The following is a 14760-nucleotide window of genomic DNA, read 5'->3' as shown; positions in this document are numbered from 1 at the left end:
TCTAAATCTTAGATCTGTATATGAAAAATGTATTTAGCAGTATTCGGAACAATTGTTTAGAAAAAAATAAATAATGAGTTAAGTCAAACGAAATTGTTTTACAGAGAAAGTTCGGCAATTATCTTCACCGTGTTCGTATTCTGTTAATAGGTGAGGTTTAATACCAAATGACCTCAAAATTAAACCGTCGCTTAAAATATTCCCTTTTAACGCCAACATCCTTATTTAGCTCTGCTTTTCCTCCACCAGAAAAACAAGTTATCACATGGTTAACAGAATTAATTCCCACGCTATTCCAGCTTCCGTATGCCATGTGTATTGTGCACTGTATGTAGGTGTAATGGCTAACGTGTCTGTCTACCGTTGATATTTCAAAACAAACAACGAAGTGGTTTTGATGTTCATCGTGAAACAGCATTTCAACGACTGCATATCATTTAACTCGTGACCCTCCGCACTTTACCAAGCACGTGCACTTTGTCGCATATCTGAAACATGTGCTGGGAAAACTACCACTCTGTCGGCTGGACTGTAGAGTGTAGAATCGAATCGCTTCATCTGAGCAAATTGATGAAATTTGCGATCGCGTCAGTCTGATTCGGTTCATGTGATTTATATCAGTCTCACGATAAGAAAAGCATTGGGCTCTGTCGGGAATGAAAGTAGTTTTTTTTAAATAAAGTCGCTTATAGTCAATTCGATAGATCCGTGTACTTTTTCGAATTGAAAATTATTACGTTTGTCAGGTAGGGGATATGTGTTTTTCGTAATCATAACCTCATTCACCAACATAACACTTTGCATCGGAATAGCTTAGAACGGAAAGTTCAACCACCCTGGAAGGAGATCAACAGATTTTTAAAATAGCTTTGTATCACAATAATAACTCTCAATTGATTCAATTACGGAAAAGTCATCCTGCCATAAATAAATACAGATGAGACAGATAACAGTCAGTGTTTATATCGCAAATATTGATATTATTACGGGAGGAAGTATAGAACTCCGTGCAACACGGAGCCTGGTGGTGCAATAGTTGCAGTGCGGTGGACCTTGGAAGTCTGCAATCCTTGGCAGTGAACTTATTTCTAGTTTGTTGTATCAAGGGATGTAGTGAGCGACACAGGTTGAAAAGTGTACTTGTGCATTAAAAGAAAAATTAGGCAGACATTTTTAGATAGATAAATTGGATCCGCGGCTAAACTAAGCCATTTCATATCAATTTAATTTACTTCGTGTTCGCTTAATTGGTTCTTATAACAAACAAACCATCCTGCAACGGAAAGATATTTAAGCAGCTGCACAGGTAAGTGGCATACTCATTACCAGAAAGACGTCATCAATAATAGATATTCGTCGCCTTGTGATGTTGTTTTTACATTAATACATTATAAAGGTATGAATTTAAAATTAATTCCTATAGTATACTTACCGTCACTGCCTATCAAAGTGAGGTAGATATGCCACACCAAATACTTACAATTGGGTCATTCGGTTTTAAATGTCGTTACGATCGAAAATTGATCAACTTCAACTTGACGCATTTTTCCATCGTGCATTACAAAAACCTACACACCCATCCTTTTAAAGATGTTTAGGGTGTCCCAAAATGACATCATGTTAAAAAAGTCATCGGGCTCACTTCTTAAATGAAAGGTTAGGGTATTAGGACCACTTTCTTCTTCGGAGTGAGTTTGCTAAAACGCTTCCTACTGGTGGCGACTTTTGATTTTTTGAAAAATGGGCCGATTTTGGATAAAATTTCAAATTTATGCCTGTTGAAGCGGTCCTGCACTGTCTTAGATATTTATTCAGCATTTTTTATTTTTTTGGAGATCCAAACGGAGAAGTTTGGTTAGTTAGTTTGTACAAATTTTGAATTATAAGAGCGGCAGAGCCATTAAAACTTAGTAAAAAGTGAATTTTTTGGCGTTTTTCAGTATTTTTTCTTCAAAACTGGGTATCTACAAAATTTTAAAAGAACAGAAAACATTTTATATAGTTGAGCCGAATTCAGGGGCGTAATTTTGCTGAAGAAAGTGTATAGCTACGGCCAATGGGGTATAAGTTATTTACGTTTTTGTTAAATAGCCTTTTGACATTTTATGATATTCATAAAAAACTAGGAGTGGGTAATGTCCGGGACGTAACCGCGGTGTTGACGTAGGACTAAACTTGGGCATATCATATGACATTCATGGATAATTTGAGCCAATGCACTTTTTGAATGAATGTTTACTGGAAATTTCATGTCGAATGAGATTGCCACATTCACTGATTTTCTAGGACTTGCAAAAACTTTCGGGTTTGTAGATTAATTTGATAAACATTTGCTTATATGAATCACTGGTAAATGTACTCAAGAATTGACAGGCGCAAACTTATTAAATGGAACTTTCTAATTCAATTCTTTCTCCATTATGTTTTCATCCTAAAAAGAACGGTTTGTAGATAACTATGTTTGGTGATACCAGACGAGAATCCTTGCTAACGATTCGAACCTTGCCCGAATTCGCTTCTGCTGCGTACATACACGAACATTCCCCTTTCGCAGCTCACATCGAATGAGCATTGCATATCGGAATGCGATCTCTTTTATAAACTTCTTAGTGCAGATGGTAGTCCATCCCTTTGTGCGACAAATGAAAATATTTTCATCATTCGTTTTGGCGTGGCATTCGCTTAGTAGCAGGGTTGCCACATTCACTAATGTTCTAGAAAGATTTGCATTGTAGATTAATTCGATAAACATTGGTTTATATGTGTCATTGATAAAGTATCCTCAGTAACTCAATCCAAGTTATTAAAAGGAGCTTTCTAAATAAATTCTTTCTCCATTATATTTTCATCCTAATAAGAACGGTTTGCAGATAACTATTTTTGGTGATACCAGACTTTCTAATTCAATTCTTTCTCCATTATGTTTTCATCCTAAAAAGAACGGTTTGTAGATAACTATGTTTGGTGATACCAGACGAGAATTCTTGCTAACGATTCGAACCTTGCCCGAATTCGCATCTGCTGCGTACATACACGAACATTCCCCTTTCGCAGCTCACATCGAATGAGCATTGTATATCGGAATGCGATCTCTTTTATAAACTTCTTAGTGCAGATGGTAGTCCATCCCTTTGTGCGACAAATGAAAATATTTTCATCATTCCACATTCACTAATGTTCTAGAAAGATTTGCAAAAACCACCATTCAAAGCACGGCTAATTAATGCTTTTACAAAATCATTTCTATCAAAATTTACGGTAAAATCTACGGAATCTACTACACAATTGTTTTAATTATTTCCCAACAAATCGCGCAAAAATCTGTTCCGTACAGCACAGCGCAAATAATTGACGTTGGAAAACAAATCGGCAACTTCAGCTGCCAAACACTTAGAAACGATCGAAGCATTTTTCCGTTAATATCACTTTTCTGACTCAAATTGTTGTAGGTATTTTATTGCTTCCGTCCAATTGGTCAGTTTATTGGTTTTATCGCACATTTTTCGGATATTATTATAGAAAATAACTAACCCGATAAGAGGGAAGTTATTTTCCAAAGCACGAAATGGAAATTTCAATTGTAATTCTTCTGAGAACGATTTTGTGGTCCTAATAAGGACCGTTTGTTGTGAATATTATTTCGCCGTTTCCCGCTCGGCATGATGATTATTCGCTTGGCATGGATAGCGCACAGATTGGTATTTTCCAACAAACTAACCAGGCAGGCCTCGCTGGCTTCTTAAAGGGCCATTACGGCTGAGCTCCGGAAGAGTAGGTTTTGAAATTCTGTGCAATCTCACGGACCAGGCACTGGAAGAGCAGCTTGCGAATTAGTAACTCTGTCCACTTCTGAGAGCAATGAATTTCACGCAGGGCGACGACTGTTCTTGGTTGGCAGCGATTAGGCAGTAGCTATGATTTGGTTGGTGGTCAAAATGCAGCTTCTCGTTGAGCAGCACACGTACGTGTGTTCTGCTCTGTGGCTTACACACGTCTGGCTTTAAGAAAAACTGTGACACCCATATTTATAGGTTTTAGCATTAATGTTGATTCGCATTAAAAGTAGTTTTTGAACTTTTTAAACAAGTTTTACATAGCAAACAAGGTATCAATAGCAAGCGTTGAACGTTTTCCTTTCGATTTATGAAACAAAATTAGTAATTCCTTGAGTAGGAGAAAAGTTATTAGAGTTCAAAGTGTACGTAACGCATCCGTTTTGAAAATTTTGAAATGACACCCAGTATAGTAAAGAAAGACGTAAGTCCTACGTCAAAATAACACTGTTCTGCAAAATAAAACAACTTAAGTGGGCTTAGTCCGCATATTATTTTTCGGAAAATAGAAGGAAAATGCTCAAAAATGGCGTTTTTCGCTTGTCTCTCGTACATCAGAATCGGTTTTTATGAGCATTTGACGATTTTTTTATAAAATTTTTCTATACTAATAGCCACCTAGCGGGTTTGAAAATAACTAAAATTAAACAAATATGTCGAGTTAATGGCAAGTTATGGCGTATATTTGAAGGCTGAATTGATTAACGTACTTACATTTTGTCTTATTTTCATGTTAGGAACTTTGAAGTGGAGAAAAATGCAGAAGAGTGAGGTGAGTGTTGAAAAACTGATATTTACTGTTTAGATCACATAATTCCGAAATAGTCAAATTTGGGGCAAATATCCTCTAAAAAGTTTTACAACAGAATAGAGTGCATCTTCTGACACAATCGTTTTGTTGAAGATGCCTCCTAAAAGCGTTTATGGAGAATTAACTCTTCAAAAAATAATTAGAGACTTGGCGTCATTAGCAAAGTTATTATTTTTGTAATTTAAGTTTCAAAAAAAATCATCAGATGCTCATTAAACCTCGTCCTGACATACTAAAGACGAACAGAAAACGTCATTTTTCATGATTTTCTTTCTATTTTTCGAAAAACAATGTGTGGTCAAAGCACATTTGAACTGATCTACTTTTTGGAACAGCATTATTTTTGATAAATTGCTAAAAATGTCAAAGGTTATCTAACAAAAACTTAAATAACTCATACCCCATTAGCCATAGCTATACACTTTCTTCAGCAAAATTACGCCCCTGAATTCGGCTCAACTATATAAAGTGTTTTCTGTACTTTTAAAATTTTGTAGATACCCAGTTTTGAAGAAAAAATACTGAAAAACACCAAAAATTTCACTTTTTGCAAAGTTTTAATGGCCCTGCCGCTCTTATAATTCCAAATTTGTACAAACTAACTAACCAAACTTCTCCGTTTGGATCTCCAGAAAAATAAAAAATGCTGAAAAAAAATCTAAGACAGTTCAGGACCACTTCAACAGGCATAAATTTGAAATTTTATCCAAAATCGTCCCATTTTTCAAAAAATCAAAAGTCGCCACCAGTAGGAAGCGTTTTAGCAAACTAACTCCGAAGAAGAAAGTGGTCCTAATACCCTAACCTTTCATTTAAGAAGTGAGCCCGATGACTTTTTTAACATGATGTCATTTTGGGACACCCTAGTATATGTGCCTACTATTTAATTTTGACATTTTTCTTATCACTTGTGAAAATGGCATCGAAGCAAGAGGAGCAACGGATCAAAATTTTGCTCGCGTATCGCAAAAATCCGAAATGATCGCCCGCATTGTTCAATGTGGCTAAATCAACTACCACCAACGTAAAAAAATTGTTCGGAAAACGACAGCCAGAAAGACTAGATCGGGGAAAAATCGAAAGACGGAGATCGTAAAAACGACGAAAAGAGTGGCCAGTTATTTCAAGCGGAACCCCAACCTCTCCGTTCAAGCCGTTGATTGGAAGATGAAAGGTGGCAATCACATTAAGCTGTTGAAGTTTGCAAAGAATTACCGCATATGGCAGGCCATCCGTTCCTGTGGCTTGAAATTTATATGCCGGAGTGCCTGGAAAAACATCGCGCTACATGCAACATCGTACTTAGGCGATCTGTCGTAATATCGTGTATTTGCATAACGAAAGGCTGAATGAGAGCACATGTTGTGTAAAAAACCAGGCATATACATTATGCAAGGTAGATTCTTGCTCAAATGTAACAACCAATTCCAAATCCACTTGAGTCGGAATCGGTTGATTCATTTGCGCTGGAATCCAAACTGAAGCCATTAAAATTCCGAATTCAACTGTTATCCTTGAAATTGGCTCAAACCGAAATAAAAAATTTCACCACTATTAGAAGAGGTGTTCCTATAGTGGTACAAGTGGTTGTAAATGCATAAATTGGTTATGAGATCACCCATAAATGACGTAGAATTTTTTGAGTGATTTTTAACACCCTCACCCATCGTAGCATTTTGTCGCAAAACTCAAAATTATTCTCTCTAGTAATTACGCAGCTTGACGATAACCCTCCCCCCCCTTCGACCACGTAAAAAAAATTATAAAAACGTATAAACGATGTTAGTTAGATGAAACGGATAACATTGTCGTGACATCAGGTTAACTCCTATTCCCCTTTAAAAAAGCTACGTAGTATGACATGACCCCCTACACACTCAATTCGGCTCGGTAATTTCCCAACAGCTGTGTAGTCAGCAAATTTAGAAACTGATATCCCAGTAAAGTGAGATTAGTTTGCTGATTTTCGGTGAAATGGAGTCTCAGTACTCAAACGTCACTTTTACTGAGATCTCTGCAAAAAATAGTGTTTGCTGAATCTCAGATGTTGAGATTTCGGCAAAAGATGCAAAAAAGCTAAGATTCGGCAGAAAAAATTAAGTGTGTATCTCCCTGTCGTCACACATCATCACACAACACAAAATTCCCCCCTGCCCCATATAATGCTTCGTCATTTATGGATGGGTCCTAATCAGGGCTGGAAACGTGACTTTTTTTTATGAACGTCATAAGCTTACAAACTTTCACGCTGCTGCCCGAGCAGGAAAGTCATAGACGAATTTCATGGTTTGTGTACGTATGAATGTCGTTCAATGAATGTAATCTCTTTGGTGTGTGTGAATGCCGCCACACAGCAGTTTTGTTTCCCACCACCAAGGCTGGAAGAAGTCATTTCGAATTTCATTTTAATGCGAAAGTTCGGGAAAAAACCAATACGACAGCACCGATGCTAGTTTGACTTCGGCTGCTGTGCATGTAAACGGACGAGAGAAAAGCAAAAACGTTCGTGCTGCTGATCATGCCTGTTACATGTTCGTGAAAGTTCGGTTATTCGGCTTGCTGCCGTAGTTGGGTTTCGTTCGCTAGCTGTTGCGAATGCATGTGAATGGCCCGTGTGTTTTACTTGCACCATCCGTTGCGTTGGAACTGTTGCAAATAAATTTCATAGCAGCGGCTCAAAATGAATGTAGTGAACGACATTCATGGCTCATATTTGCAAGATTGGAATGTGCGGCAGTTCGTTTTTCGCTTGCTATAGGAAAGGACTGCAAGCAAAATGTTAGCGGTCACATAGTATCGTTGAAAGGAAAGTTGTTGGCCATTGAAAATCTATAGTTTTGTATATTTACAATTCGCTGATGCGTCAAAATGGAAATATTTTCAACTTTTTAGTAATGAGTTTTATATTGAAGGAGAAGTTGTTGGCCGTTGAAAATCAGTAGTTTTGTACATTTACAATGCGCAGGGGGTCTGCCGATGCGTGAAAATGGAAATGTTTTCAGCTTTTTGGTAATGAGTTTTATATTGAAGGGGAATTCGTTGGCCGTTGAAAATCTATAGTTTTGATATTTAAAATGCGCAGGAGGGTCCGCCGATGCGTCAAAATGTAAATGTTTTCATGTTTTCAGTAATGAGTTTTACATTGAAGGGAAAATTGTTGACCGTTGAAAATCAATAGTTTTGACATTTAAAATGCGCAGGGGGGTCCGCCGATGCGTGAAAATGGAAATGTTTTAAACTTTTTAGTAGTAAGTTTTATATTGAAGGGGAATTCGTTGGCCGTTCAAAATCAATAGTTTTGAACATGTACAATGCGCAGGGGGGTCCGCCGATGCGTCAAAATGGAAATGTTTTCAGCTTTTTGGTAATGAGTTTTATATTGAAGGAGAAATTATTGGCCGTTGAAAATCAATAGTTTTGTACATTTCCAATACGCATGGGAGTTCGCCGATGCGTCAAAATGGAGAAGTTTTAAACTTTTTAGTAATGAGTTTTATATTGAAAGGGAAATTGTTGGCCGTTCAAAATCAATAGTTAGGAAATAATAGTTAAATTATGCGTAAATAACCACAAAACTGCTTTTTAGTTGAACAACAGTCTAACTAGTGGAGGTCTAACTAAAACACGGTCCAGTCAAAGAGTTACGAACCAGAGAATAAACCCCAATAAAAAAATTATACACAAACTTTAACCCAGTCTAACGATTCCACATATTGTTTGGATGATACCCTGAACAGGTCGTTAGGCTCTTGGATCATTAGATGTTTATTAGGGAAGACTGTACAGATTTTTTTATTAGGATGCACATTTCTAACAAAGCTATCTGACAGCTCTGGAAAATTTTAATATGGAATCAAGATGTAAATGTTAGAAAGGTGTGAACATTGTCGCGTCTGGGTCAGGGTTACCATATTCACAGATTTTTCTGTAATGTCACAGATTTTTTTCACAATTTTTGATCACAGATTCTTTTTCACAGATGACAGATTTTTTGCATTTTGCCATCACAGATGGTAAAAAGATTTTTTCGCCGAAACACAGATGTCAATTTGGCATCCCTGGTCTGGGTGTGTTTCTTGATAGCCAAATTGTTCGATGTTAGGTCAACACTAAGACAAGACGTGACAATCGGCTTCTTATTTTTCCTTCGATATTCTTCTTTTCGCGCATTTTCTTCCTGCCATCTTCCGAACAGTGTTGCTATTTTTATTAATGAAAATGAAGGCTTGTTAATTTATGTTTTGCCGGCAATATTTTGTATCTTGAATCCACTATATTGATGAATGGCACCGTTTTTCTATATCATGGGTGTTTAGTAAGGTTTGATGAAGCCATTTTCTGAAAAATTTTAGATTATATTGTGGTTTCTGTCTTATTTTTGTTAAAGATAATCAACCACGTAAACGGTAAATGCATGATAAATACTTGTTTCACTTTGCCGTACAATTTCTTTTCAATTTAGTCAATTTTTCGTCTTTAACGATAATAATTTTATTTGTCAAAAGTAATGACAATCTTTTCTATAAATATTGCAACACTGCCAAACATCATTTCTACATTCCAAACTAAAAAATAGTTAAACACGAAAACAAGAATAAAATACCACTGAACAGAGAAAAAACAAAAAAAGTAACCAAAGATGAAAAGTTATCGAAACTGTATCACTTAATTTGTATATTATACAGAAATGTAACAAAAATGAAACAATAAATATTTAACGTTAAAAAAAACATCATTTCGCTATCTCTGCAGTAACATTGCGTACGGTAATAAAGTCAGAATCAACCAATCAGGAGCTGGACCATTCTGACGTAAAATTGGAACAAAACGCCCCCCTATTGTCATGTCGCGTGTTATTGAATCGTGTGAACGCTGTGACATCGAGATATTACAAATTTACATATATTCAGTTTTAAATTTTAGCGAACTCTGTGTTCACGAAGGACTATCCTCCAATGATCATTCTCTTGCATAGACCGTTTACAATATTAAATTATAGTCTCGTCAAACAGCAAGTGGTATAAACCCCAATATGATAACGGATAAGATTTTTACATATGTTTTGATTTTACATCCGACAGGATTGGGATGGCGTAAATACTACATCATTCTAAAAAACAAATCATTAATTGGAACAAATTGATTTGAATATAACAATTTAGCATTTTCAAGTTTTCTGAGTTTTTCAGAGTTTGCCACCAATAATCTTATTATACACATGCCTACACCTTATGATGATTACCTTGAAACGACTTTGTGTTTGTCCAATTGGTCACTCTTCGCATTTTTCTTTTGATACGCAATTCTCACTTCGACATAGATCTTTCATGAGGGCCTAAATCAGTGATGCCGCAAGTCCAGATTTATGTAGAAAGGTACAGATTTCTGAAGCATTTTTGGCACAGATTCTGTACGGTACCCGAATAAACATCTAATGATCCAAGAGCCTAACGACCTGTTCAGGGTATCATTCATACATTATGTGGAATCGTTGGACTATGTGGGTTAAAGTTTGTGTATAATTTTTTTTATTAGGGTACACATTACAGATTTTTGTAAAAAAGTACAGATTGGTACAGATTTTTTACATGACAGCAAGGTAAAATAATTTAACCCTGCGATGCATCCCAGTAAACAGTTGAGTTAGGCAGCAGTGATGGCGAGAATCTGAAGTGGAGCTGGTACTGATTGAGCTTGAACTGAAGCTGACATTATAATGCAATATGCGAGAAACATGCTTCTAGCAAATCAAAGGGATGATGTCTAATAAAAGCTGAGCGAATCTTCTCGGAGTGCATACGTTTACTCTGACGTACTCCATTTGAATTCCTGCAAGCCGGTTTCTCGCATCTTATTGATATTTCCAACCCCATCTCAGCTTCTCGCCGCTACTCTGTTGGCCACCATTGGTTGGTAAACAAAGTGGCAGTGAAAATTTGAGCTGGAGCTGATATTGACATTACCCAGTCAAACTCATCCAGAATTCTAACTGATTTCCCACACTACTTTTACAGTGAACGGCAAGTTACGGCGCCGCCTTTTAGTTTACTGGGTTCTTGCGGAATTCTAGCTCAAATAAAACAACCGAGTCAGAATGTCTGGTTTGATTTCCCCGAATGGAAAATATGTAGAAGAAAAATGATTTTTTTTAACAACCTCGTTATTGTTTGGGTACATAATCCGGTCCTTCTTTCGATAGAAGAGTGCAGATAGAAAGGATCCCGGTACAGATTTAATTGTGGCAATACTGGCCTAAATCGCCAATGTAAGCAAACCGAGTTTTCGCTACTATGATATTATGCGACTAAAATACTGCAAGGTAGCGGTAAAAATGATCGAAAACATTTCCTTTTGAGATTTCCACTATCGAAATATGCCAAAATGTAATGGTGGATTATGAAAAAAGAATCTTTTTGTTCGTTTAATTGTTTCTTATGTATTGGCACAAAATTATTAATGAAACGATTTATTTTCCTGATGAAAGGAGAAAAATAATGAAAATTTTGTCTTGCAATACCATCATTCTGTAACTTGATTATGCTACTACCGCATAAAAAAGTTTCCATTATGTCACATTGCCGGTTGCCCGTGTGTATTGTAAATGTCCAAAACTATTGATTTTTAACGGCCAACAACTTCTATTCATTTTCAATGGCCAACAATTTCCCCTTCACTATAAAACTCATTACTAAAAAGTTGAAAACATCTCCATGTTGACGCATCGGCGGACCCCCCTGCGCATTATAAATGTCACAACTATTGATTTTCAACGGTCAACAATTTTCCCTTCAATATAAAACTCATTACTGAAAACTTGAAAACATTTCCATTTTGACGCATCGGCGGACCCCCCTGCGCATTGGAAATGTACAAAACTATTGATTTTCAACGGCCAACAATTTCTCCTTCAATATAAAACTCATTACTAAAAAGTTGAAAATATTTCCATTTTGACGCATCAGCGAATTGTAAATATACAAAACTATAGATTTTCAATGGCCAACAACTTTCCTTTCAACGATACTATGTGACCGCTAACATTTTGCTTGCAGTCCTTTCCTATAGCAAGCGAAAAACGAACTGCCGCACATTCCAATCTTGCAAATATGAGCCATGAATGTCGTTCACTACATTCATTTTGAGCCGCTGCTATGAAATTTATTTGCAACAGTTCCAACGCAACGGATGATGCAAGTAAAACACACGGGCCATTCACATACATTCGCAACAGCTAGCGAACGAAACCCAACTACGGCAGCAAGCCGAATAACCAAACTTTCACGAACATGTAACAGGCACGATCAGCAGCACGAACGTTTTTGCTTTTCTCTCGTCCGTTTACATGCACAGCAGCCGAAGTCAAACTAGCAGCGGTGCTGTCGTATTGGTTTTTTCCCGAACTTTCGCTTAAAAATGTCATTTGAAATGACTTCTTCCAGCCTTGGTCCTAATAAGCAATCTTTTTGTTTGACGGTATTGCAAACATCATCAAGCATATTCCGTGCATTAGTTTTAAGGTACCTCTGACAGACAATTGCTTTAAGATGGTTCTTTCATTGCACCTCGATAGTGGTGCATCGAGGAGACCGATAGGGCTTATGGGCCTTTTTCTGTTTTGTTTTTTTTACTTTGCACAAGCCCAAACTAACGATCGACGATTAAAGAAATGCAAAAACTAAAACCTATTAGTATTAGTGAAACAATAATTAAATTTTTAATACTAGTGTATAATTTTTATATGCTAGTCGTATATATGTGTATGTGTTCGTCTGAGTATCAGCGAATGGATGCAGAACAAGCTGGTTTGTAGAATGGTTTGTAATCCATTGTCACGCGTGCAGTTTTTTCCTTCTTAGGAATTGTTGGTCACTTTTTCTGGTATTCAGTTCGAGCATTCGATTCGATTCATTCGGGAAGATCGGATTGGATAAATTACGGTACGATTATTGCACCAATGCACGTTAATCATTCATTTCCGGTCACCACAGCATGAGAAAATCGTAATAGAATGCATTTCTATACCGTTTATTCAAAACGTAATATCTAACAAATGTGAACAAACTGAGTTTATTATGCCAAATAAAAGCTAAGCATTGACTCTTTATCGTCCACAAATAATAGAGAAAAATGATAACTCTTTATATGTTAATTTAATCTTAAGTCAAAATGTCACATATAGTATACCAAAGCTTTGCTAATATTTTGTAGATGTGATGTTTTGCGTTGTGATGTTTCTCCAAGTCGACTGTAGTTAGTATGTTTTTCCAATGCCAAACCTCATATCTACACTCTCGGTTGCAATACAGCACATGAAATATATCACAACTACAAGCCCGTCTCTCTAAACGTAACAGTAAAATGTGCCATCTACAAACGAAGTTGCCAAGACTACATATGTAAAAGAGCATAATAGCAAAAGTGATCGGCAAAATGTTATAAAATAATAGTTATCAATTATCTCTCTATTATCTTCGCGAAAAATAAGTAATATGCTTATACGATCCTAATAGCCTTCTGTGTGCTTTAATTGTTAAATAAATTTGAAAGTTGCAAGGAAATTTTTGCACGCGATTTTCTCCGTTTGACGTTTCTGTTAGATATGATGTAATGAAAAAACGCTCTAGATTTGTCGTTAATGGCAAATAAATGCTATTTGCTGGCATTTAGACGAGTTCAAGTAGTTTGATAGCATGTTACATGTGCGCTTTTCTTCTACTTCATTAGTCTGCTTTTCTTGTACTTCTATATGGTGGGTTCCCTAGTAACAATTGAGGTTTTATGGTAGTTTTATAGCCTCTCATAAAACTTAGATTGCACTTGTAGCATGCTATAAAACTTCAATTGTTACTTGGGTTTTCCACTACTCATGTATACCAAAAATAATATCGTTCAATTTTTATGCTTCTACTTAATTTCTTTACATCTTTGTTATCTTTATTCGACATTGTTTTCACAAACGCGAACATACAAGTTTAAACATCACACATTCTTACGCCCGCGATCTCGCCAAGATTAAAACACCCCCGTAATTAAGTGAACGTTTTAGCACTTATAACTTTACAAAAGTGGTATCAAACTCTAACCCACCGTTCGCGCGATCACGAATCGGTCACATCTGGAAATCTCTACCTTTGGTCCTATCAGTCTAGGTCAGTTGGCCATTCAAAACAAGTGACGCTCATGTTCACTAGACAACACGTTCCATGGCGGCATGACCGGGAAATCTAGTGATACGGGGAAACCTAATCTCTTCTAGAATCTGAACCATAAATGTTTTCTTTTCATCGTTGCGTTTTCTTGCTCGCTGTCCAACCTTCGCGGTATTTCTGACCTGCTGCAAATATCGTCATCTGTTGAGACACAACCCGATCCGGAGGTGTCGACCATAATGATTTACATCTCTTAACAAACCTCTTCGCAGGGTTTCTTATACCTCCTTGGCGCTACTCATTCCCATTTATCTGCTGAATGGTGCTGAGAATTTCTCGGTGGCGATTTCTCCTGATACCGATGCCCATTTTTGCGAGCCATTTAGCTGTTTGCTACTCCAACGGAGAGATCATCGGCGGTGAAATTTCTCCAGGCAACGATATCCCGATGTACTCCGACTTCCTGTTTTTCCACTTAGCTCCCGTTTGCTAGCTCGCTGATCTACCTTTACTGTCCCAGGGCCGGCGGAAAGCGTGGTTAGTATGGGTAGTACTACCCACTCGAAAATAACCGAGTGGGTAATTACCCACTCAAAATTTTGAACCATTTCAAAAAATTTAGATGTGCAACGCAAGTATCTCGCACTACACACATTTGAAAACATCGATGTACCACAATTCCAATTGCATAAACGAACGTGACTTAATGTGAATGTAATGTAAGAGTATGCATTGCGAAAAGGGAAAAAATCATTACGCTTTCTACCCACTCGGGCGTAAAATGTTTCGCCGCCCCTGTACTGTCCAACTCTTGCTAAGATCGAAACTTGTCGAAACGTAAACTGATTCAGAGATACCGATCAACTTGACTTATATCCCTTTCCAGCTACTCTCGCAAGGTTTCTTCAACGACTTGTTTCTAGGGTGACCAAACTCAAATGACATGCTATGTGTCTACACGGCTCGA

General features: G+C 37.0%; 1 protein-coding gene across 4 annotated transcripts in view; it reads left to right on the top strand.

Moving 5' to 3' along the window:
• The window catches only part of LOC131677439 (sialin), a 55659-nt gene that overhangs the window by 29619 nt on the left and 11280 nt on the right, over nucleotides 1-14760 (top strand). The window contains exon 1 of one of the 4 annotated variants that reach the window (XM_058957269.1): nucleotides 1023-1306. The exons of the other annotated variants lie outside the window; for them this stretch is intronic. The gene's annotated coding sequence lies outside the window, so the exon portion shown is untranslated. Of the gene's footprint in view, nucleotides 1-1022; nucleotides 1307-14760 lie in introns of those variants that run through there. 4 annotated transcript variants of the gene reach the window in all.

Source organism: Topomyia yanbarensis, chromosome 1, assembly GCF_030247195.1.
Source record: "Topomyia yanbarensis strain Yona2022 chromosome 1, ASM3024719v1, whole genome shotgun sequence".
Taxonomy (NCBI): Eukaryota; Metazoa; Arthropoda; class Insecta; order Diptera; family Culicidae; genus Topomyia; species Topomyia yanbarensis.
The sequence above is the reverse complement of the archived record's forward strand: the minus strand, read 5'-3'. Positions and strand labels throughout refer to the sequence as shown.